The sequence below is a fragment of the Cupressus sempervirens genome, chromosome 4 (genome assembly GCF_028749045.1).
Source record: "Cupressus sempervirens isolate cs-2001-9-10 chromosome 4, ASM2874904v1, whole genome shotgun sequence".
Classification (NCBI taxonomy): domain Eukaryota; kingdom Viridiplantae; phylum Streptophyta; class Pinopsida; order Cupressales; family Cupressaceae; genus Cupressus; species Cupressus sempervirens.
In genome coordinates, this window is record NC_143121.1 from 28,014,868 (window position 1) to 28,040,680 (window position 25,813).

The window sequence follows — 25,813 nt, forward strand, 5'->3', positions numbered from 1 at the left end:
CTTAAATAGGCAATTTTATGGTGCCCGAGAAGGTTCTAGATAATGAAACTTAATACCTAGAGCTGACAGATCCTAACAATACATATAGAGTCGGCCAAATAAATCTTTGACAATTATTTTAGATATTTTGGATAGCCCAGCTTCAGAAAGTCATAACTCTCAAATCGTTGCTCTGATTGGCTATTATAACCATTTCTTTTCGGAAACCCCAGCTCTTGATCTACAGGCCTTCCGTCAATTTTGTGGACATCATCTGGGCACTCTAAGGCCTCCAACAGTGAGCCTAGAGATTTTTCTGCAAATGTTTCCATCGAAAATCAGCAATAACTTCTCTGATACTTAAGCTGGAGCAATGAGATTTTCATGCTAGGCTTATAACTCTAAAATGAACCTTCCTAGTAGAAAATAAAACATTCCGAGTTCATATGACAAACTTACTAAAAATAGCAAGTTCCCATAAATAGTAACCACCTTATCTACTAGTCCTTATTAAAATAGAAAAGACTAAAAATAAAATATTTTTGGGTGATGCAAGATTGCTCTTACACCCAGGATACTCCTGCATCAAACTAACTGCTTGAGCATATTAGAACTAGTGTTCACAATTTTTCAGTTTTACCTATCAATTTAGATACCATATATTAGGGTGAATGATTTACTCCCAAATAGTGTGGCTTTGACACAACAATATGTAAAAAACTAGAAATTCTGAAGTGAAACAAATAGAACTAATAGTCCAACTTAAAGAATTTAGAAATATAAAATATTGTAGAGTAATTTTGTTAGAGTTTTTGTTTAGCTCAGTATAGAACCAGAGAAAAATATGTTCTCTTAAAACCCCTATTTTGTTGCATAAATATATTTCAAAAGAAAACTTACAAAATTGTAGGGTTTATCTATTCTAACAAAATAATGGAAAGAAGCCATTTATCTATAGAATAGGAAGTAAAAATGAAAGATTGTTATCAGTTTGTAATTTTCTCATTAATCAAATAGGAACCCTTTATAAAATAGGTATACAAAATTGAATAAAGTTGATCGTTTTCAACTTCTTTTGAAAATAATTTAAAATTGTATGTTGAAGTATTTCCTCATATTGAATTTCTTTTCAAACTGAAGAAGCAAAAATTATTTTTTATTTTCACCTTGCAATAATCAGGATCTTGTTAAGATGTTACCTATTTTTATCCTATCCAAAACTCAAAGTGAAACCATAAGAAATCGACCCAGATTAGCTCTATTTCTAGCTTGAGGAAGTCTATTTTTTCCTAACAATCAAATCAAATTTAATGTCATATGTACTATATACCAAAAATTTTTCTTAGTATTGTCAAGTCAATTCAAATTCGACAACATTATAACCACACTCATAATGTTGAATGTCTAGGTGATCTATTAAGTCATTAACTTGATTGTATATATCATTACACAAATATGCTTAATACATTTGATTTGATCTTGGTACCGAGTGATATGGTTGGCTAAGTTCTATATAATTCATGCACTTCAACAATATTATCATATGAAAGAGACAATGGTTTGTAAGGAGGAGTTGGAATAGTTTGAAATATAAACAAATCAAATAAAAAGAGTACCTTTTTGGAAGACAGTTGATGAACCTGAAATGGAAAATTCAACTTGTTCTTCTTCTTTGTCCACAGATGCAACATCAACATTTATAAATAAAAAATTTAATGAGAACATGCTCCAAGGAAAAGATAACCATTATGGGTCACCACCAATGTTACCACTTCCTCCTCCTCAATGCCATTCCTTGATTAACTTGGTAAATAAAATTTGTAACACCCTACCATGTGACCCAAAAGAAGTTAACATAAATTTTTACTTAGTTTGACAATTTTTTTTTTTTTTTTTTAAAGATAAAGATAATAACTTAAGTTATAGAATAGAAAAAGCAATTAACATACACTCATATACAACAACATATAAACATGTTACAACTCTTAAGGGTCCCATGACGATGTATAACATTTAATTTTAATTAATACTAAAAACAATATTTAACATATCCATATTAAAGAATAACTATGAATATAAATTCCATTTAAAAAATATAGTCATCTTGAATGCCACTTGACAATAATCATAATGCACCATCATCCACTATACAGGTCATAAGGTATGAAGATCTGAAATAATATACATCATAAAATGGGTTACATCATCTGTAAGATACATGAGATCAAATACAATACACTTAGAGTATAACCATCCAACATGGAAATATAAGATTAGATAGAAAGGAACATCTGCACAAACACATCTAGCAATGGCACTGACGGTCGGATCTCAATGGTATAATAAAAACTACCACCCAACCTCGTAGAACCCAAAAAGGTCAACTCCAACCATGCTGAGGAGATAAACTCAAGTCCCAAACAGATAACAAACTCACAAATCAAAACCAACATCTATGTTCAAGGAATCACTTCAAAGAAAACTATCTCAAATGGTACCAAGACACAAGTATCAACTAATCCTAGAGGCAACATAGACACATAGGAAATCTATCATGCATATGGGCAAGTGTCATTGTATGAACCAACTCTAGGGTTACCCAACTAGTCTATTAATCCTTTAGCCCCCTAGTGACTCTATGCGGCACTATCATCCTTTCATATTGACAAGGCACACTAATGAAGCATGGTCACAACCAAGTGTCCTCTCTACTCCCATCCTAGCATGTACTAGCACTCGAGGCATGGAAAAGGAAAAAAATGACTCTTATTAGTTCATTTAAAATCCATTTAATGAAATGTTATCACTTATTAAATAACTTACAATGGGTTACTCGTCAGCCTCTTTAGGGCCTCAGCCTTCATTGAAAGCCACCTCCCAACATGACATACAAATAATCTACCCCATGCTCAGTAAATTAAAAAAATCACAAAAGACCACATACCATCCATCAGTTCTTAAACAAGCAACTGACAAGTATCAAAAATACTAGTCATAATCACAGATTCTGCCAATGATCATCCTAATAGGATTGATCCCAAAATCAAGTACACATAAACCAATCCACGTTATAACATGACATCACCAAAAATAAATTATACAATCACCTCAATCCTATACAAGTGATTGGAAAGTAATTCAAAAACAAATAATTGAAGAGTCAAAGGTTAAATCATATAGGTACAACATTCACCTCAATTTCACACAAGAACACTGGAAAGAAATAACAATCAATATATCAAAACACCTCATAAAGAATACAAGACACATTACTATGGTTGAGTATGAAAGATCATAATCAAAACATCATCATGACATCACAAAACAAAACTCTCAAGCCTCTGGTATACATCCTGATTTGGTCAAAGCTAAGTCAACTCGACACCCAACAGTAAAATCACACATCATAAAAATAGTGCATACAAAAATTACTTTCACAATATATTAGGTTTTGAAAACACACCAGTTCCATTTTCACTTATAGGGTTTCAAGTTTTCAGTTTTGTTATCAATATATCAATTCATAATGCTTGCAATCTCAAATAGAGTTTCAATTTTCATTTTCTCAAAGAAATATAATTACTAAAGTTTTCTAATAATAAAATTTCCCTAGTATTACAAATCATTTTCATATATTTGAACCATATAAACACATCCAGGTTTATAAAAGAAAACATTAATTCTCCCAATTAATTTCTTTGATTTTTAATTTACTTTAGAATTATATTCAAATAATAAAGTAATAAATCAAATTTTCAAATAATTAAATTTTAAATTTTAACAATACTTATTAAAATTAATAATAATAATCAATAATTACCACAATAATTTTAAATTTATTAAACTTTTGAAAAAATTTCCCAAAAAAGGAAAATTGTTGAAAATAGAAATTGTTGGAATTTACAAATGGGAAGATTTACTTCTAAGAGTGTGGGGGGTGGGGTGGGTTTGAATCAGAATTAACTAACTTTAAAATTTTAAAACTTTTAGTTGAGATCGTTCACATGCATCTACCACATCTAATTAACATAAAATAAAGAGATGCATGAATATAGATAGCATAAGATTTTGATCACCCAAAAACCCTCCAAAATGAAAAGGTAAAACTGGGGTGGGGATGACACCCACAAATTATCATTGCAACAATATGTAACTATTTAAGGCTACAAAGTCTGAACACTTCCAATGGTCTGCACTGTGAAAGGCCTGCCCTGTTAAAGGCTTTAGACCCTATTAAAAGCGACTTGGTTAAAGGATTTACAAACACTCACTTGGAATGTTACCTTGTTAAAGGATTGAGCACCTTGTCGAAATGCTTACAACATCGCTGTTAAACCAGCCTATCATCATAGGATTTTCATTCCTAATACAAATGGCTAGAAAGTATTAGAATCTAATGACTTGATGACTTACAATCTTTGATTGCTGATTCCAGATCCTTGTTCTGCTCAATTTGATCTGATCCTTCCTTAATCTAATATGTCTTTGCTTGAAGTGTTGATGCTATGTTCTAACAAATTGAATTTTGTAATGTTGCTCTTCCTTCTCTAAGTCCTTACACGCTTCTGAACTTCTCTAGCATTCTCCCATATATCTCTCTTACACACACACACACACAAATTATGGAGTTTCATCCTCCTTTTAAAGGTTTCAAAGCCTTAGGGTTAGGTATGAATCTACGATCAATATTCATCCTTCTTTTCTTGCTCAATTCTTTCACTTTTTCTATTGGTTGCATGCCTTCTCCATTTTTCTTATTAGTTGCATGCTGATTACATAGTGAATGTAAAAGATTCGATCTTATCTTTAAGATCCTTCGAGATTCATCTTTAGTTAGCTCAAAAATGGTTTATATCTGAGTTTATGAAGGCATAAACTCATATGCTAATTTTATGTTACTCGACACTTACTGATTGCTAATGCTCGACACATATAGGAATTCTATCTCACTCAACATCTATAGTAACTCAGTCTTGTTTGGCATCTATACTTTGCTCGTCACCTATAGTGACTTGACATCACTTATCACTCAACACTTGATACTTGCTTGGCACCTGAAGTTTACTCAAAACTTGTTGAATTTCTAGCTTGGCACATACTATAGCTCGGCATCTATATTATACATGGCATCATCTTGGAAATTGATTAAGTGTGTTGACACTCAATTGTCAAAATCAGTCTAAGACCAACAATCTCCCCCTTTGACATGAGTGGCAAAAACACTTAACTAAGCATTATGAATCTGATTGCTATGAGTATAATACAGATCTTGTTCGGCATATGTACAAAACTTCAAAAACTTGTTCAAAATTTTGTAGAAGACTATATATACCTTAAAAAACTTGTAACTCCCCCTGAGCTGGTGTGCCATTTCTGTATCCAAAATTCCTTATGCTGGATTTGTCTCATGCTGTTTCCATTATCTACCTTATCATTCCTTTGCCTCTATTTCTATTTGCTTTATTTTTGTTTGTACTCCCCCTTTATTTTTGCTCCCCCTTTCTACACATCTCCTTGTAGTTTTTGTATCTTTTTGGCTATATCTCCTTATCTCTCCTCAAAATTCAAAATTTGAATTTCTTCCCTTTAGTATTCATTCTCCTTTGGGTCTTGTTTATGATCTCCCCCAAATTATTAAATCTCTTCCCTTTGGTATTCATTCTCCTTTGGGTCTCATTTATTATCTCCCCCAACTTATTATATCCCCCTTTATCTACATAATGTACTATCTCCCTCTTTTTGATACTTATGTTAAAGGGTCCTAAGAATGAATGGAATATTTAGCCAAAAAATGTTTTATTTGTCTCCATTATCATCTTTAGAGAAGCATCCCGATTGTCTAAGGAAATTTCCAATGCTTTGAGCTAGATGATTATCTCTGCTACAAGACGTACTAGACCATCTAATATAGAAAGATTTGGATATTTCTTCAAAAAAAATTCTGCATAGGCCATCTCTTTATGCAATACTTCTAGATGTGGGGTTATTATAGACTAAATCTATATTAATTTGTCCTTAATACTAGCCTCTTCTACTATTAATACAACTAACTCCTTCTGAGTGTGAAGCATTGTGGCAAAATTCTTCTCACTTTGAGATGGATCCTTAGGTAGTTGTGTGCTTGATATCTTAAGGTTCCTCTCCAAGCTAAATATTCTTTGGCTAGTCTCTTGTGTGAAATATGAAGAGTCACATAGTTTGGATTCTAATGAGAATATGTTCTCAAGTATTGTTTTCACCTTCTCCACCTTCTTAGCTAGGTCCACTTGTGATAGTGCTATCTCACTAGATATTTTCTCATTGAATTTCATTTGAAATTTCTTCTCAGACCATTCCAATAATTTAACATTGGTATCAAGGTCTTCATTTTGTACTTGGTCCATTATGTTGGATAGTTACTCCATAATGGGCTTTGTTTCATCAGGTAATGGCAAGCTGAATGCATCAAGAAAGATTTCTTTGATTTCTATTAATTCTTGCCTCTGTCTATACTCATTTCTCTTCTTTTTCATTTTCAGTGCCTCTTTCACTTCATTGATCTATGCTAGATTCATTGTCTTGTAGTCATAACTTGGTATGACTATCTCTTCATCAAGTGCAAGGTCTCCATAGTGAAGTACCCTTGCTACCTTGGTGGAGATTGAGCCTGGTGCTGAAATTTGTAGTCGTACTGCATCAATGCTAGCTGCTTGATAGGAGTCCTTGTAGTAGGAAAATTAACCAATGTCTGTATTACGTCTTGCTCTCTTTCCTTGGGGTTTTCTCCTCTTTCTTTTCTTTTTTACTTCTACCTTGATCAATTATGGTGATTAGACGAGGTGCACCTTGGCTTTGTGCTATAGGATCCTTTTGTCCTATCTGCTCCATTGCTGACTCCTTAGCAGTTGAAGTTATTGTCGTTGTGGAATCAACCTTAGCAATTGTGTCTTGTGCTGCTTTCTCTTTTGGTTGATCACTTGTAGTTGTAGGAGGTTGTGAAGGTGGTTCTTGTGTATTCACCTTCGCCTTAGTTATTTCAGCTATAACTTTTTGCAATTCCTCTACACTCACCAAAACTGGATTTGTGCACAACTATGATTGCAATGTTGTTTGGTGAAGGATCTTTTTGAGATCCTTTGCAGTTAGTGGATTAATGTTCTGACCTAAAGTGTTAGGAACATCCTTCAAAATTACTTTCATTTTAGATGTAGGTGGTGCATGTGGAGGACTTGGTGGTGGAAATTGTGTGTGTTAGACACTCTATTCTTGTTGCTGCTCCTCATCTGTTGCCTCATCACCTTTTTTTGTTTTCTCCTCCACTGTAACCTCTTCTTTCTCTTTCTCTCCTTCTTTGATTCAGGAGCATCTTGCATGGAAAAATTATTGGGAAAATAGAAAGAAAAAAAAAAAAAAAAATTTGAAAATAGGAAAAATTGAGAAAAGAGGAATTTCTATTTTCAAGGTGCATGGGTGGCATAAATAGAAAATAATAAAAATAGTTGTCATTCCATTAATCGAGGTGTGTAGGTGGCATTTTAGAAGTTTGTGAAAAGTTCTTTAAATCATGTATTTAATATTTGTTGGGTGCTTAGTTGTATTTGGGTGGGAATTTAATATTTATTTAAAGGTAGTTGTATTTACCTTTTATCCCACATTGGTTGTGTTTGTAATGTCTTGGGTTAGAAGTGCCTATTTAAGCAAGGCTTATTATCATTTGTAATCAAGTTCAAGAAATAGAAGCTCAAGGAGTAGCTTGAGGAGTAGAAGCTCAAGAAGAAGGTGAAAGCTTGAGAAGTGGAAGCTTGAGAAGTAGAAGCTTGAGAAGTGGAAGCTTAAGGAGAAGCTTGAGAGAGGAGAAAGTGAAGAGTGAGTTTTCCTGAGTCTATGAACAGAGTGCCGAATGTGAGGCAGTTTACAGCAGGATTGTGGTGGACTTGTGAGTGTGTAGACAAAGCGCCGAATGTGAGGCAGTTTACACTTGGATCTTGGATAAGGTTGGAGAAGAGCTAGTGGCTGTGGTTTAGAAACAAGGAGGTTGCTTGGTGGCTTGCGAGCACAAGTTGAGATCTTGGAGGTTTCTACCAGAGTGTGGATCTAGACTAACTTGGGTTTGGATTGGATATTGAGAGATCTTGTAGAAATGTTATTGTAATTGCTATTGGATTGTCAAGTATAATAAAATTTTTTTGGGAAGCATTTTATCTCTCTTTGTCTTCATATTGTTGCATTCTTGGTTGTGAGTTGGTAAGGGTGGTGTGGCCCTTTTTCAGTGGTATCAGAGCCGTATCTACATTAGTGGTATCAGAGCGTATCTACATTAGTGGTATCAGAGTGTACCGTCATCAGTGGTATCAGAGCAGGAGTTCCTGAGTGTACAAGCAGATCGTCGAAGTGTGAGGCATTTTGTACTAGGACCTTGGTTGGGTGAAGTTTATTAGAGTGGGAGTTCCTAAGCGTGTAAACAGATCGCCGAAGCTGAGGCAGTTTGTACCAGGACCTTGGGAAGACCAAACTTGTTGAGGCATGATTGTGGAGAGCTGGTGGATTGCAAATCTATTGTCCTAGACTTGTGATGTGGTTCTTGATTGTTTGTGCGAGGTGGCAGGTTGTGATTTGACTTGCAAACAATTCAAGGTTGTCACAAGAAGTGTAGGAAGGATTTGTTGCAGAGGGTTTACAAAGATCTTGGAAGATGGCTCCAAGAGGATTGGACCCTAAGATGATTGCGAAAATTCATGATATAGTGGAGAGGAATTTTTCTAAGATGATTTCTCTGTTGGATACTAGATTGGCTAATCAAGCTAAGAAGGTCAAGGTGGAAGAGGATGGTTTTGTTGATTAGATTGTGGAGTCTGATGCAGAACTTGTAGAGCAACTAGAGGTTGTTGCTGAAGATATTCCTAATGTTGTTGATGTTGGGATGGAGATTGGTTTTCATGATCAGTTGGTTGAGTCTGACATGGAGACTATAGAGCATTTGGTCGTGGATGATCTAGTTGATGTTGGTGATGACTTGTATGTTGCAGAGCACTTGGTCGTGGATGATTCGATTGGTGTTGGCAGTGAGTTATGTATTGCAGAGCATTTTGTGAGCAATGAGGTTGTTGGTGTTGAGAGTTTGGCATGTATTGATGGAGATCTACATGTTGGTGCTGATATGGAGTTTGTTTTGGTTGATGTGGGGTTTGTTGCTATGAGTGTGAATTCACTAGTTGCTGATGTGGATGAGAGTTTTCTGTTGAAGCATTATGTTCAGTTTGTTCCTGGGAATGAGCATTGGATGGTTGAGATGCTAGTGTGGAGGATTTGCATGGTGGTTTTGTTGTCCCCGTTGAGGTGGAAACCTTTGGTAAAGATGAAGATGGTGGTAGATCTTTCTTTTTTTGTGTCAAAGTGTGGGATACACTTTTCTATCTACCGGGGGAGTCTGATGCAGGAGCATCTTGCATGGAAAAATTATTGGGATAATAGAAAGAAAAAAAAAAAATTGAAAATAGAAAAAATGGAGAAAAGAGGAATTTTTATTTTCAAGGTGCATGGGTGGCATAAATAGAAAATAATAAAAATAGTTGTCATTCCATTAATTGAGGTGTGTAGGTGGCATTTTAGAAGTTTGTGGAAAACTCCTTAAATCATGTATTTAATATTTGTTGGGTGCTTAGTTGTATTTGGGTGGGAATTTAATATTTATTTAAAGGTAGTTGTATTTACCTTTTATCCCACATTGGTTGTGTTTGTAATGTCTTGGGTTAGAAGTGCCTATTTAAGCAAGGCTTATTATCATTTGTAATCAAGTTCAAGAAATAGAAGCTCAAGGAGTAGCTTGAGGAGTAGAAGCTCAAGAAGAAGGTGAAAGCTTGAGAAGTGGAAGCTTGAGAAGTAGAAGCTTGAGAAGTGGAAGCTCAAGGAGAAGCTTGAGATAAGAGAAAGTGAAGAGTGAGTTTTCTTGAGTCTGTGAACAGAGCACCGAATGTGAGGCAGTTTACAGCAGGATTGTGGTGGACTTGTGAGTGTGTAGATAGAGTGCCGAATGTGAGGCAGTTTACACTTGGATCTTGGATAAGGTTGGAGAAGAGCTAGTGGCTGTGGTTTAGAAACAAGGAGGTTGCTTGGTGGCTTGCGAGTACAAGTTGAGATCTTGGAGGTTTCTACCAGAGTGTGGATCTGGACTAACTTGGGTTTGGATTGGATATTGAGAGATCTTGTAGAAATGTTATTGTAATTGCTATTGGATTGTCAAGTATAATAAATTTTTTTTGGGAAGAATTTTATCTCTCTTTGTCTTCATATTGTTGCATTCTTGGTTGTGAGTTGGTAAGGGTGGTGTGGCCCTTTTTCAATGGTATCAGAGCCGTATCTACATTAGTGGTATCAGAGCGTATCTACATTAGTGGTATCAGAGCGTATCGTCATCATTCTTCCTCCTCATTTTCCTCTCCTTCCTCATCATCATTCCTTCCCTCAAAGGGATCTTCTTGTCCTTCTTTGACTGTAGTTATCCCATAAATCAATTTCCACATTTGTGTGGACTTCTTTACAACATCCTCAATTTTATTCTATAGAATACTAAAGGCTCTGTATTTGGGTACAAATTTGCTCCCATGATTCTTAGTAGCCTTGCTTATTTGACCTTTTGTAAGGTCTAGCATTACCCGAGCTAGTGTTAACTCCCTTATTTTCTTCTCCATTTTTAGGCAATAATGCCATTTATTTTCAACAATGGAGCTTACCTCCTTAGGCATAGAATTATCCAATTCAAGTGGAGTAGTCTTGAACTTGGCATCATAGTGTAGATAGAATCTTCCACTATGTTATGCTCTTCTCCACTGAACTTATTAAAATAAATATCTTTAATCTTGACAAATCTACATTATCCCTAATATTATCACAAATATTTTCCAAGTTAGATTTGGTGGAATGTCTTACCACTTTGAATTGTTAATTGTTAGATTCCGTCTCCTCTTCATCTGACTCTAGGGGTGCAACATATTTTCTTCTTTTCTTTTCTATAGGCCCTTCTTGTTGTGTAGCTTTCTGCTTCTCTTGTTCCTTGGCTACCTTTGTTGTAGCCCTTGTGTCTGCCCTTGTAGTAGGCTTGGTTGGGCTTATCTTAGCTGCTTTCTTCTTCCCTTTGGGCTATGCAGTAGGCTATTTTTGTGCCTTTCTTTTCTTAGGTTCTACCTTTGGTGCTTCTTTCTCAACACCTTCTTCTTCTTCTACATCCTTACCAATGCCTTGGGTCAGTGCTAATGGCTCTTGTCCTTGTTCTTCTTCACCATCATCAACTTCTTCATCATCATCTTCTTCAGCAATACCCTCACCAAATTTAGACTTTAACTTCTTCACAAGTTTGTCTTTTTTCTTCAATGTGGATGTAGTCTTTAACTCAATATCCACTTTTGATCTTACCACATTATAAGTCCCAAAATGTGGTGCACTTTTGTCCACTTCTTTTGCTAATAATGCAATTATAGCTGTAGATGCCTAATCTATGTTTATCTCATATCCAAGAGGTCTTACCCATCTAACCCTTGGTATGGCTGTTTGTATGTAAGTATAATCAATATCTACAAGAAAACATACATCTTTTACATTTTGTTCTACCAATGAAACTAGTATCCTTAGCCTTTGTTTTATGGACTTCTTGAAATCCTCAAAATAGCTAGTTATAAGAGTTTCAAAATTAGCTCCCACTTGTTCAATATATTCATTTACTTGAGCTGTTATAGACCTATTGGTTTTCGAGCTAACTTTACCAAAGGATGAAAATTCATTTTTGTACATAGAAGAATATACAAATCAATTTTACACCAAATTTGTACTGTGCTCCCTTGGTTCTCCTTATTGCTCCTAGGTTTTCATTGATTTGTTGCAATTGCAATTCTGTAAGATCATAATTATGATCCTTTTTGACTAATTTGTAGCCAACATCCACTGCAATTCAAGGTACAATGTTAAGTCTGTTGGATTGATAAAACTTGTGAGAAATAATTCTAAGACCAAAGTCAACAAGAGGGTCTTGGATAGTATCTCTAGTCATTCCTCTCTTGTTCCATTTGGCTCCTATGTTCTTCTCAATTGCTTCCTTAGAATCACTTCTGAGGGTCTTGGGCTGATCTAGGGTTGGATACCCGATTACCCTATGAATAATCCTCTTTGATATCTTTATTGGGCCATCCTCTAACCATAAACTTCCATCATGAATCCTGCTAAGAAAAATTCTAATCCATCCGGTTTTAAAGACAATGGGGAATTCTAGGGCATGAGTTAAACCCTTCCTCTTAATGATTTGGTACTCTTCCTTCAAAACTCTATTTTCACACAATCTCTCATATGGTTCTCTTATCTCCATCTTTCCTATAACACTAATCTTACAATTATAACACCTCCTAACATCTTGGACCATAACTACCTTAGAGAAATGACAGATAGGGCTTTGGCTGGGTCATTTTTGTGTGCAACTTTAGGGATTGGCTAGAAACTAGGTTGTTTAACTTCATTTGAGACAAGTTGGACCTCAAATGACTCTTTCTCCTAAGGTTTCCTAGAACTGGAGGCCATTTTCTTCTATCTAGGGTTTAAACATGAAGAAATTTAAAACTGCATAACTTGACAGAGTGTAAATACTTTGAAATTGATGAAACTAACCTAAATCTCTATTAGAATCAGCTCAAATGCTGGATTCTCTACTTTGAAATCATTCTACACTCTTCTTCATTTTTGCTCTTTTTTTTGTGATGAAGAAAAATGGTTCAAAATGCAATTATATACCCTTATTTTGCAGCATTAAATGCTTAGTGTGTTTACAACTGTCCACTCAGCTTCTTAAGCATTTTTGCATTACTTAGCTTCCATTTTCTTTCCACCACTTGTCATATACTAGAGTTTCTCTTACTCAGCTTCAACTAAAATTTCTCTTCACTTGGCTTCCATTACCAATTCAGCTATGACTAATCATTTAGCTTCTACTTTCTTTGGCAATCAACTTGGCATATATTGGAATTTTACTTGACATCTGAAGGTAACTCGACAACACTTATGAAATCTTAAAATTTTAACTTTGTATCTCTGTTCATGCTGATCTCTTCTTTTCATTACTTACTTGTCTTGGAACTGATGTATGATAAAGCTTTGTATATTAGTCCCACATACCTTCCTTTGCTTAGTTGGATGAAATGTGACCACTTGACCTTTTAGGTGAAGTTTCATTTGATGTGCTACTCCCATCTTTATTCTTCCATGTCTTATTCATTTCTCTTTTGATGTGTTGAACATCTACCTTCTCTTTTCCTTTGTTGAACTTTGAATTGGGTGCCTTACCTTGTTAGGAAGTTCCTACTGATATGACCAGTCTTCAAACAATTGAAGCATGCAGTTTGGCTGATCCATCTACTATAGTTTCCACTGAAATGTGTTCTTATGTAATTTTCAAGGATGTGTCCATATTCTTGACAGTAATGGTAGCTATACCTGGTGTTGTAGTCCCAATTGTAGTGATGTCCATGATTATTTCTCCTTGTTGCCTGATTAGGTGTCCACATAGGTTTTGATCTGCACTCAAAAGCTCTATGTCCATACTTCTTGCAATTGTAGCAGTGACCTTCAAATCTTGGTGTTTTGATAGTCCTAGTCCTGTAGTCATGTGCTTGATGTCCTTGCTTGTTGCACTTGTGATAGTGACGCACATTCTTAGGTTTGTCATGCTAAGGGGCATTCTTTCTCCTGCACACATTAGAGGTATGTCCTTTTTTACCACAAAAATGGCAATTAGGTTTAGTGTTCTTACCTTTGTTACTTCTTTCTTCTACAGTCTTGGATGACTATCCTTTTTCAGTGCTGGTGTATCCTTGTCCTGACGTATCATTGTTAGCTTTTAGTGATTTTAGTAGCTATTCAAAGTACTTGATGGCCTCATTAGGTTTATTAAATCTCTCTACAATTTCCTTCTCTCTTTTTAGGTCATTTTGTAGTTGTTCGTTTTTCATCTTCAGTGTGGAGATATCGATATCCTTGACATTTAATTCATGATGTGCATTCATCATCTGACTTAGGGTGTCTAGCTGCATGTTTGAAATTCTTGCAAGTTCAATTGACTTTTCTTCCAATCTATTAGCAAGGTTTCTCTTGTCATCTTCTATCATAGCCTTATTTCAATGGCTCTTTTGTTCTATTTAGTCACTTCACAAAGCATCATGACTTGTGATTCCTGTTCAGTCTTGAGAGTTTTGATCTCTTCAACTTGAGCTCTATTCTTCTCCATTAGGTCTACTATTGCTACATCAAACTCTTTGGAATCTCCATTTGCAAGAAATTTTGAGGTGTCAATCTCCTTGTATTGTGTATAATTCTTAGCTATGGCAATCTCTTTTTTTCTTTTTAAATATTTCCTCAGTTCTTCCCTAGCTTCTTCTAAAGTATGTAGAGCAAGTTGTATATCAATCACCTAGATTTCTATGACCTTCCCAAGTTTGTAGACTTCCATTTATAAATATTTTCTCCAAGCTATAAAGCTCCTTCTTTTGAGAACTTGGCTCTAATACCAATTGTTAGAATTTACAAATGGGAAGATTTATTTCTTGGGGGGGGGGGGGGGCGGGGTGAATAAGAAGTAACTAACTTTAACATTTTAAAACTTTTAGCTGAGATTGTTCACATGCATCTACCACATCTAATTAACATAAAAGTAAAGACATGCATGAAAATATATAACACAAGATTTTGATCACATAGAAACCCTCCAAAATGAGAAGGTAAAATTGGGGTGGGGAGGACACCCACAAATTATCACTTTAGCAATATGTAACTGTTTAAGGCTACAAAGTCTGACCACTTCCAATGGTCTTCCCTATGAGAGGCCTACCCTATTAAAGGCTTTACACCCTGTTAAAAATGACTTGGTTAAAGGATTTACAAATACTCACTTTGAATGTTACCCTGCTAAAAGATTTAACACCTTGTTGAAAGGCTTACAACATGGCTATTATTCGAACCTATCATCATAGGATTTTCATTCCTAATACAATGGCTAGATATTATTAGAATCTAATGACTTACAATCTTTGATTGCTAATTCCAGATCCTTGTTCTGCTCAATTTGATCTGATATGTCTGTGCTCGAAGTGTTGATGCTCTGTTCTAACAAACTGAATTATACAATGTTGCTCTTCCTAGAATCTAAGTCCTTATACCCTTTTGAACTTCTCTAGCATTCTCCCATATCTCTCTCTTACACACACACAAATTATGGAATTTCATCCTCCTTTTAAAGGTTTCGAAGCCTTAGGATTAGGTATGAATGTACGATCAATATTCATCCTTCTTTTCCTGCTCAATTGTTTAACTTTTCCTATTGGTTGCATACTTTTTCCATTTTTCTTATTGGCTACATGTTGATTACATAGGGAATGTAAAAGATTCAATCTTATCTTTAAGATCCTTGGAGATTCATCTTTAGTCAGCTCAAAAATTACATCAAGTTTATGAAGGCACAAACTCATATGCTGATTTTGTGTTACTCGACACTTATTGACTCGACACTTACTGATTGTTAATGCTTGACACATATAAGAATTCTATCTCACTCGACATCTATAGTTACTCTATCTCACTCGGCATCTATACTTTGCTCGACACCTATAGTGACTCGACATCACTTATCACTCATCACTTGATACTTGTTCGGCACCTAAAGTTTACTCGACACCTGTTGAATTTCTGGCTTGGCACATACTATAGCTTGGCATCTGTATTATACTCAGCATCATCTTGGAAATTGATTAAGTGTGTTTACACTCAATTATCAACACCAATCTGAGACCAATAGTAACCTATAAAAATAGAAACTTTCCAAAAATGGAAAGCTACTAAAAATATAAACTTTTCAAAAATAGTAACCTGCTAAAAATAGAAACTTCCAAAAATAGAAACCTACTAAAAATAGAAACTTTCCAAAATAGAAACTTGCTAAAAATACAAAATTCCAAACATAGAAGCTTGCTAAAAATAGAACCTTGTCAAAAATGGAAACCTACTAAAATAGAAACTTTCCAAAAATAGAAAGCTACTAAAATAGAAACTTTTCAAAAATAGAAACTTTTAAAAAATGGAACCTATTAAAAATATAAACTTTCCAAAAATAGACACATGCTAAAAATAAAAACTTTCCTGAAATAGAAACCTGTTAGAAATAGAGACTTTCCCAAAATGGAAACCTACTAAAAATATAAACTTCCCACAAATAGAAATTTACTAAAAATAGAACTTTCCTGAAATAGAAACTTGCTAAAAATGTAAACTTTCCAAAAGTGAAAACTTACTAAAAATAGAAACTTCCCAAACCCTATCCTAGAAATACAAATTTCTTAATTGATTCAAACTACAAATTATCTAATTCATCAAATGAGGGTTTCTAGTTTCCAACTCAAATACAAATTTATGTCAATTGAAGAATGATAGTTCGCATACAAGGGTTTTAGAACAAAAATTTATTCACAGATATTTTCAAAAAATGAAGAGCAATAATTTCAATATGAGGGTTTTTAAATACTCAAATCATAAACAAATATTTCTCAATCAGAGAACAATCAACTCACATACTAGGGTTTCAACCTAATAATATTTTGAAAACCAAAACATGCAACAAACACAGAGAAGACAGAAGTTTGAAGAACGAAAAATCACTATTCAAATAAACCACAAGATCCTACTTGGATTTGATGCTAAAACGACAAACACATAGAACATGCAATAGTTCCCTTTATTTGAAAACCTTCCTCTTTGAAAATTGCTCCTCCAAAACTCATGTAATTGCAAAATGAGCTCTAGATCTTTGATAAAGAGTTCTCCCTTAATTTGGGGCTCTGATTGTGCAATCACACGATCTTTAATAAAGAGTTCTCCCCTAAATTTGGAGCTCTAATTGTGTAATTAGGAGAGGGAACTCATTGATCAATTACTATTTATTAGTTGTTATCTTTGACCTTTTCATTCACAACACTTTTAGATATTTAATATATCTTTATTAGATTAATTTTCTTTCTCTCTTTAATTAATTATTACATTTTAATTTCTTCCATACACTTTATGCAATTTAATTAAATAATTTTTTCTCTCTAGTTAATTACAAGATGTTTGAATAATATATTTATTAATTCAACTAATAATATTATTTGTAGTTTATTATTTAAAATAAAACTCCTAAATAATAATAATTAAAGTAAATAAATATAACTACGCCTAAATTAGAACCATAACTTTATCTTTAAGTTTCATACTTTTATTTAATTAATTCACGAGACGTTTTAATAATATATTTATTAATTTAACTAATAATGTTATTTAAAGTTTATTATAAAAATAAAAGTCTTAAATAATTATTCTTAAATTAAATAAATATAAATATGTCAAAAATAGAACTTTAATATAATGTTTTAAATTTAATTCTTTTATTTAATTAATTTTTCAATTAATTAAATATAATTAAACACTGAATTTTCTTTATTAAATTTCCATTAAATTATCTTTTAATTTGGTTTAATTATAACAAAAAATCACCACATGCCCACAAGACTAAATAAGAAAACCTATCATTCAGAACATAAAACTAAATCAAACAACAGGGTCAAAATCAGAAATTCACTATCACTTGATGAATTCAGAAAGGTAAAACTAACTTAGATACTTGTACTATTTTCTAGGATAATTGGCTTAGGTTAGTATTTGGACTCAATCATTATCTCCCCACTTGTACCATTGAAATATTACAATAGGGTATGCTCATCTTGGCAATTCAGGAAAGTCGATACTTGATACCTACAATCTACATAAAATCCACACATGTACAAACAAAATATTCTAAACTAAATAGGTAATGACAGGAAGTTGTTCATCGTGTAGATCCTTAGTAGCAGGTGACTATGACTCCCTTCCTCAACCACATTAGAAATGTTACACATAAAGAAAACACACACACAAACACACACACACATACCATACACATGCAAATATGGGGTAAGCATCCATAGAACTGCATATAAATATTCCATCTGTCTAACTATCAAAAGATAACTGAAATCACTAACTAAACATACATATATCATCATTGAAAGGATAAAGATAAACACATGAAATAGGTGAACAACTCATCAGCCAAATCAACTGAGTATGAAATGACATATAATCAAAACAGGTAACCAAGTATCGATAATAATATAACAGAATTTGAAAACTGGCCTAAAAGAATTTGACAATACAACATGAAAATCAAGTAGGGGTAGGCATTACAAAATACCTCAGATTGATCATTACAGGAAAACCTAGAAGGATTGTTTAACTTTAGTAAGAATAATTAAATTGATACTACCTCTTTTTGAAGAATTAAAAGACATGCACCATGGAAGAGGATCTTTGTGTTGAGATTCTCTTCCCTACATTTCTTGCTTAGAAAAGACCATGTAATCTGATAAATCTTTACTTCAACTCCATCATGATGGTAGCAAACTCTATTTGGTGTTGGAGAGCGAGAAAATCAAAGGAATGTTTTGGGAATCAATTAAGGAACTAAGTCATACTCTAGATATCTTGCCTTATAATTTACTATTTTTTTTTTTGATGAAGTTGAAGTACAGGTCGAATTAATGCACCTCCAATTAAATAGATCTAAGGGAAGAGTTGATACAACAAGATATTAAGATTTTCATGGATATCACGATTCCACTCACATAAGGATTGTAGAAATGTAGATTTTGTTGTTCTAGAAAGGCTAGTAGATAATTTTTATGTATCTACAACTTTTTATTTAGTAACAAAGTCAAGGGAAGTGAAAAAATTCATGAAAGAAAGAGGCAACAATATGAGTGAAACTGCTGAACATATTATCTAACTGTACTAAAGAGGATGAAAAGTATTCAGGAGATTGTGAACCAAGAAGGAGATAAGTATGGTCTCGAACGTCTTTCTTTAGAAACTACCCCTACTATTCCAAAACATTTTCGTTGTCAAATTTTATTAGAATTGATGACTATAATTGTTTTTATAGGAAAAACATGTGATCAATTATACATTAAGAAATGGATCAATTAAGGCCATAAAACATGCCTCACAACTCAACAAATCTTTCCTCACATAGTTTTGACACTAAATTATTTACCTCAAAGCATAATTCCGTAATGGTGTGAAACTATGGTGTTTAAGTACCAAGAAAAGTTAGCTCCAGTGGCTTGAGTTTATGGAGAGTAACAACTTTGATATTTGTTTTGAAGATAAGAGAGGTATCAATATATTTTTTTAAAAATCTATAGGAGAGAGATAAATGTGCAAAGAGTTGTTGTAGAAGAAATTCTATTACTTGCAAAGAGGAATTCATATAATAGAATTTTAATTGTGAAAATAGGAGCTATTTTGCAATTGGTAAAATTGTTATCAACAACTAATGCACAAATTCAAGAGCGTGTAGTGTTTGCCCTTCTAAATTTATCTATTCATAGTAGTAAGAAAGGATTGATTGTTCAAGAAGAAGCCATTAGTTATGTAATAGAAGTCTTAAATAATGGTAACACAGAACCAAGAGAAATCATTGCGACTCTTTTTAGCTTATCTATTATAGATAAGAACAAGACTATAATTGGACCTTTCAGAGACATCCCTCCTTTGGGTGATCTACTACATGATGGAACACCAAGGGGAAAAAAGGATGTTGCTACTATACTTTTCAATTTGTCAACTTAGCTTTAGGAAACAAATCTAGGGCTATTCGGGCTGGAGTTGGCCCTCCTCTAATGGCATTTCTTGTTGAGTATCGAGAATAGATGTTTATGGGAAAATGAGAGAGATATACTTGCTTAATAATTTTACCTCTAGTGAAATTCCTTGTCCAAGGGAAGCAACCTAATAAAAAAAGTGCATTTTACAGAAGCATTTTGCAAGATCTATAATATCTGGATGACTTTGTTGAGGGTGAGAGATAGGTGTGAACCTAGTCAACTAGTTATACATTTTATATTTTAAATAGAGGTGTTGGATGCTTCCATAATCCTTTCTTTTCTTATTTTCATTACCAACATGAATGTAATGGCTCATCAAGCCCTATATTACCACCATAAGACATAAAAGAAAATTGTTTAGTAATAATATAAATATCCTATGTTTTTCAAAGTATTTGACATCCACATAAACACATCAAAATAGCATTAAGGATTTGATATAACACACTCTTTCTAAATGTAGTTCTTTGATTTAGTGAAGTAAAGATTCTTGCACTCCTTTTCTTATTCTCATCAACTAGTCATTGATCTGATTGTCATTTCTTTATTGCACTTGTTTAAGAAAATGGTTTTTGACACATTTTTTATCTATCTGGTTTGAATTTGATCTCCAAGGAACTATGTTCTTTTGCACATCAATATTAAAGCATGGAGTATGTGGTTTCTTATACATATAATTTTTGTACTCAACTTGAGATGCATAGATTGAGTTTAGTCTTTAAAAATGGTTATTACTCATTGAAAAAATATTTTTTGTGAAAAAATAAATCACAACCTTTAATAAATTTTCTCGGTACAAGAGAACACCGAGAGACAATTTTCTTGGCATATAAAGGATGCCAAGTGACAGGTAGTAGGTGTTGAGTAAGCTTGACACATGAAGGAGCCAAGTAGCTTGGCACAAGGGAAACTCAACACAGTGTATGTTGAGCGAGCTCAAAAATGTGAATGCTGAGTAAGCTCAGTCACCATTGTAGGGTGGAGCTCAACAATAGGATACTAAGTGAACTTAGAAGGAACAACAGAGAGAACTCAGTTAAGGAGCAAATTGAGTGGGTTGTATTTCAGACTTACAACCTGGATATTTCCACCATAAAAATGTAGAGACCCAAAGGATGAAGCTTTCAACTATGAACTTCTCAAATGAAAAATACCATGCAATGAAAAATAGAAGAAGAGAACAACAAATATTTTTATGCCTTCTTGCTTGCTTGCTTTCTATTCAAATAAGATAAAACTATTACAAAATTTGGGAGCATTTGACTTCACCTAGAAAAAACCAAAAATACTTCAAACTGATAAAACTTTAAACTTCAAACTTACAGCACCAGTGGCTACATACAACAATGCTTGGAGCAATCACTGCTTCACATGATAGATAAAAAATGAACTTATAGAATAACAAGAGGATTCAACATGCACAACTGCAAACATGAATCTACAATTTCCTTCTATCTTCTAAACTTTAACTTGATCTACTGATTGACTTTCTTCTCTACTCTATGCTCTACTCTGCTCTCTTGAACAATTGTTCCAATCCTCGTTGATCAAATGAATAAGATTCATTCCTTTTGTCTTGTGGAATTTTTTTTTCCCTCTCATTTCAAATTTTAAATCACCTACTGAGTTGAATGTTTTCAAGTGGGTAGGTGGGTATTTGGCTCCAAAAGTAACTGACCAGATGCATTAAATTTTTGACACTCCCCCTTTGTACTAAGCCAAACAAACAAGGATCACTCCTAATCCAAATAAACTACACCAAGACTCTCTCTTAGGTGCATAAAAGTTCCTATTCCTAAAGGCTTAGTAAAGATGTCTACTAGCTACTACTTAGACTTGCAAAATTCCATTTTGATGTCCCCATTCTCCACCAACTCTTTGATGAAGTGATATTTGATATCTATATGCTTGCTTCTCCCATGGAAGGCTGGATTCTTAGATAGTGAAATTAAGGAGATGTAGTCACAAAATATTGTGGTTCCATCCTCTTTCCTTTCATTCAAATCTATCAATATTCCCCTTAACCAAATAGTTTGACATGATGTTGCATTCACTGCTGAACATGTATCCAGAAGTTCTCTTCCTATTCTAGTCCAATCACTATCCATATAACCAACCGACTTGAAATCATTATTTATAGTATACAAGATCCCAAATTCCTTGGTAACATTCACATACCTTAGGATCCTCTCTCTTGCTTGCTAATGGGAATTCTTTGATGTTTCCATAAATTTTAAAATTAAACTTACTACATGTATTATGTCTGGCCGAGCTGTAGTCAAATACATCAAATTTCCAACCATACTCTTGTATAATGTTGGATTCATACTTTTTTTGCAATCTTCCTTGCTCAATTTCAGACTTACTACTGTTAGTGCTGGGGCTACCTTACTATTCTACATTTTGAATCTTTTGAAGATATGCCTTGCATATTTTTCTTGAGAGATGAAGATGCCATCATGCATTTGTTTTACTTCTATGCCTAGAAAGTACTTCAAGAGACCTAGGTCTATCATTTCAAATTCATTCTTCATGGCCTCTTTGAACTCACCAATTAGGAAATTATTATTTCTAGTGAACATTAAGTCATCTACATACAAGACAAAAATTGACACATTACCATTTGCTTCCTTGATGTATAGTATGGGCTCACCATCACTTTTGCTAAAGCCATTACTCATCAAATATGAGTCAATCTTTCTATAACATGCCCTTGGAGCTTGCTTTATCCCATATAGATATCTCTTCAATTTTTACACTTTGTGTTCTTCGCTTGCAATTTCATAACTAGGTGGTAGCTCCACATAAACTTCTTCCTTTAATGCACCATTTAAGAAAGTAGACTTCACATCCATTTGTGCTGGACTCTAACTGCTATGAAAACACACATGGTTTCAATTCTTGCAACTAGGGCATATGTCTCATCATCATCTCTGCCATACTATTGCTTGTACCCGTTGACCACTAATCGTGCCTTATGCCTATTTGTTTTTCCTTCAGCATTGCACTTGGTCTTGTAAACCCATTTCACTGCCATTACTTTCTTCTTGGGAGGAAAAGTAGTTGACTCCTGTATCTCATTTCTTTCAATAACATCTATTTTCTCATCCATGGCATTACACCATTTCTCTTCATTCACAACTTCCTCAAAATAAATTAGATTACTATGAGAAAATAATGAAAAATTTACACTTTCATCATAATCATTACCATACCTTTCATCTTGGTATATCTCCCTTAAACTCTTAGTGTTTCTTGGCAATAGGGAGGTGAGAGTGGGATATGAATTCTTAGTATTGTTGCTGCTTAATGGCTTTGCATCCTTTTTCCTTGACTCTTTCAACTGAGTCTTCAATGGTTTTGTGAGGGTAGCATACAATGCTAGGATTATAATTTCATTGAATCGATTTACCACAAACTCTTACAAATCATTTACAATCATTATGGTTGTCATCTTCTTTGCCCATGTATCATAATTTTCTCTATTAAAGGATGGTGGCTACTACCATATCTTTCCTGCATCTCTTTCCATGTCAAATATCCTAGAAAAAACAAATGTCCTAACTCACTGTGGATGTGGGGCCTCACAGTCCTGATACCATGTGAAAAAATAAATCACAACCATTAATAATTTTTCTTGGCATAAGAGAATTCCAAGAGATAGTTTTCTCGACACAAAAAGGATGCTGAGTGGCAGGTAGTAGGTGTTGAGTAAGCTCGGCATATGAAGGAGCCAAGTAGCTTAGCACAAGGGCAACTCAGCACAATGTATGTCGAGTGAGCTTGGCAATGTGGATTCCAAGTGAGCTCGGTCACCATAGTAGGGTGGAGCTTGACAACAGGATACTTAGTGAACTCAAAAGGAATAACAGAGAGAACTCGGTTAAGGAGAAAATTGAGTGGGCTGTATTTCAAACTTACAACCTGAATATTTCTACCATTAAAATGTAGAGAGTCGAAGGATGAAGCTTTCAACTATGAACTTCTCAAATGAAAAAATGCAATGATGAATAGAAGAAGAGAACAACAAAGATTTGTATGTCTACCTACTTGCTTTCTTTCTATTCAAATAAGATAAAACTATTACAAAATTTGGGAGCATTTGGCTTCAACCAGAAAAACCCTAAAAAACTTCAAACCAATAAAACTTTAAACTTCAAACTTTTAACACCAGTGGCCACATACAAAAATGCCTAGAGAAATCACTGCTTCATAGGACAAATAAAAAATGAACTTATACAATAATAAGAGGATCCAACATGTGCAACTGTAAAGACAAAATTGAAATTTCCTTTTGTCTATTTCAATTTTGTCTTTTGAACTCTGACTTGATCTATTGATTGACTTCCTTATTTGCTCTATGCTCTACTCTAATCTCTTGAACACCTGTTCCACTCCTCCTTGATCAAATGAATTAGATTCATTCCTTTTGTCTCTTGGAAAAAATGTTTTCCCTCTCATTTTGAATTTGAACTCAGCTACTAAGTTGAATGCTATTAGGCAGGTAGGTGGGTGTTTGGCTCCAAGGGCAACCAACCAAATGCATTTAATTTTTGAAAATTTTATCTATTGTTATTGTTTAACAAAACTTGGGTAGATCACCAATCAGTAGTAAGTTCCAAAGAGTAAAAGATGAGATATATATATTAGAATTGGAAAGGAAAGTGCAAACATTATGAACAAAAGCTACTACTCTTTCTTCAGTATTGACCATGTTATAGGTACATGCTTATTTATGCACTAATTTTAGCTATTAAGAATAAATCACACAAAGTGGAGATGTTTATTGCATGTAAGTATCAAATATCAACCATATGGAGCATTATAGAAAGCTATTGTTTCTCACTATTATAGGAAAGGAAACTTATGTGTGCTAATGTATTATTTTTTTATGGAAAGAGGGATAGATATGGGCTAGCCACTAAAAATAATGAATTTCAATTAAAATTACAATCCATGGAGCAACAAGTTTATCCATGACAATATTTATTTAGTCTGGTATTTAAGCCAATAGGATTATTATTGTGGGACTTGCCGCCAGAATGTTATGACACTCTGGCGGTGTTGGATGTCTAGAAAGGAAAAAAATGAGATGGTAAAGGAAACAACATTAGGAGTTCAGTTTCTTCATTGGACATGAATATGAAAGTCCAAAGTTAGTTGATTCTTCAACAAAGTCACTTTTGAAAGTGTTGCATCATTCTATGTGAATCTTGCAGAGCAGTGCACAGTTGGTACTATGGGATTTTATTAATAAATGATTCAGGTTTAAGCATTGCAAGAAGTTCTTGTAGGATTTGAGCAAATAAGCCAATCAAATCCACAAAGCCTTCGAATCCCTACACACAAAAACCTATCACAGAAGAAAAACATGAGAAGAGGCAAGGGTTTTGCTAAAAAATGGAGATAGAGGAAAAGTTGCTCTCAAATGAGAAATGCATAAGAGATAATGAAAAAAGTACAAGGTTCAACCTTATAAAGGTGAGATAGAAACCCTAAACTAAAAAACTAGGTTGCACATTATTAATTAATAATTAATTAATTATGTACCTCAATGAAGCTTAAGTAACTAGAGTAATAGAAACTTATATAATTAAATCAATATGATTTAATTAATAAGCATAAACGAAAAATACTCTAATACCCCCCCTTAAGCTAAAAGCATGGAGTAAGCTTACCTAGCAAAGTTATGAAAGCAAAAAAAAAAAACAAATGGGTCCTAGCAATAAGGCCTGATCAAGTACCCAGTACAAAGAAATCTCTATAAATTGGAGTAAAGGAGAAAACCCAGTGTGAAAAACCCCTCTCCAAAAAGAGATGTAATGACTTCAAGAGACTCTCTCAAATCCATAAGTACAAAGTGTGTCTTGAACCCCCCTAGAATGAAAGAACCCCTAGATCAATGGACAAACTACTGTGACTCCAATGCAGAGGAGTGAAAACCAGTTGACATTGTAGAGGGAACCTCGAAAGTTGAGGTGTCATTGGAAGGCCGAGCTAATGCTCAAAGGAGAAAACACGAGGATCCTGAAAGGGAATCACCAATGTAAGTGGTATGATAGGTGTGCGAACATTTTCATCAAAGAGGAGATGAA

General features: G+C 34.0%; 1 pseudogene; it reads left to right on the forward strand.

The window, feature by feature from the left end:
• The first annotated feature begins 1,582 nt into the window (after positions 1-1,582).
• LOC149559787 (U-box domain-containing protein 13-like) lies at positions 1,583-19,763 on the forward strand (annotated as a pseudogene).
• Positions 19,764-25,813: the final 6,050 nt, after the last annotated feature.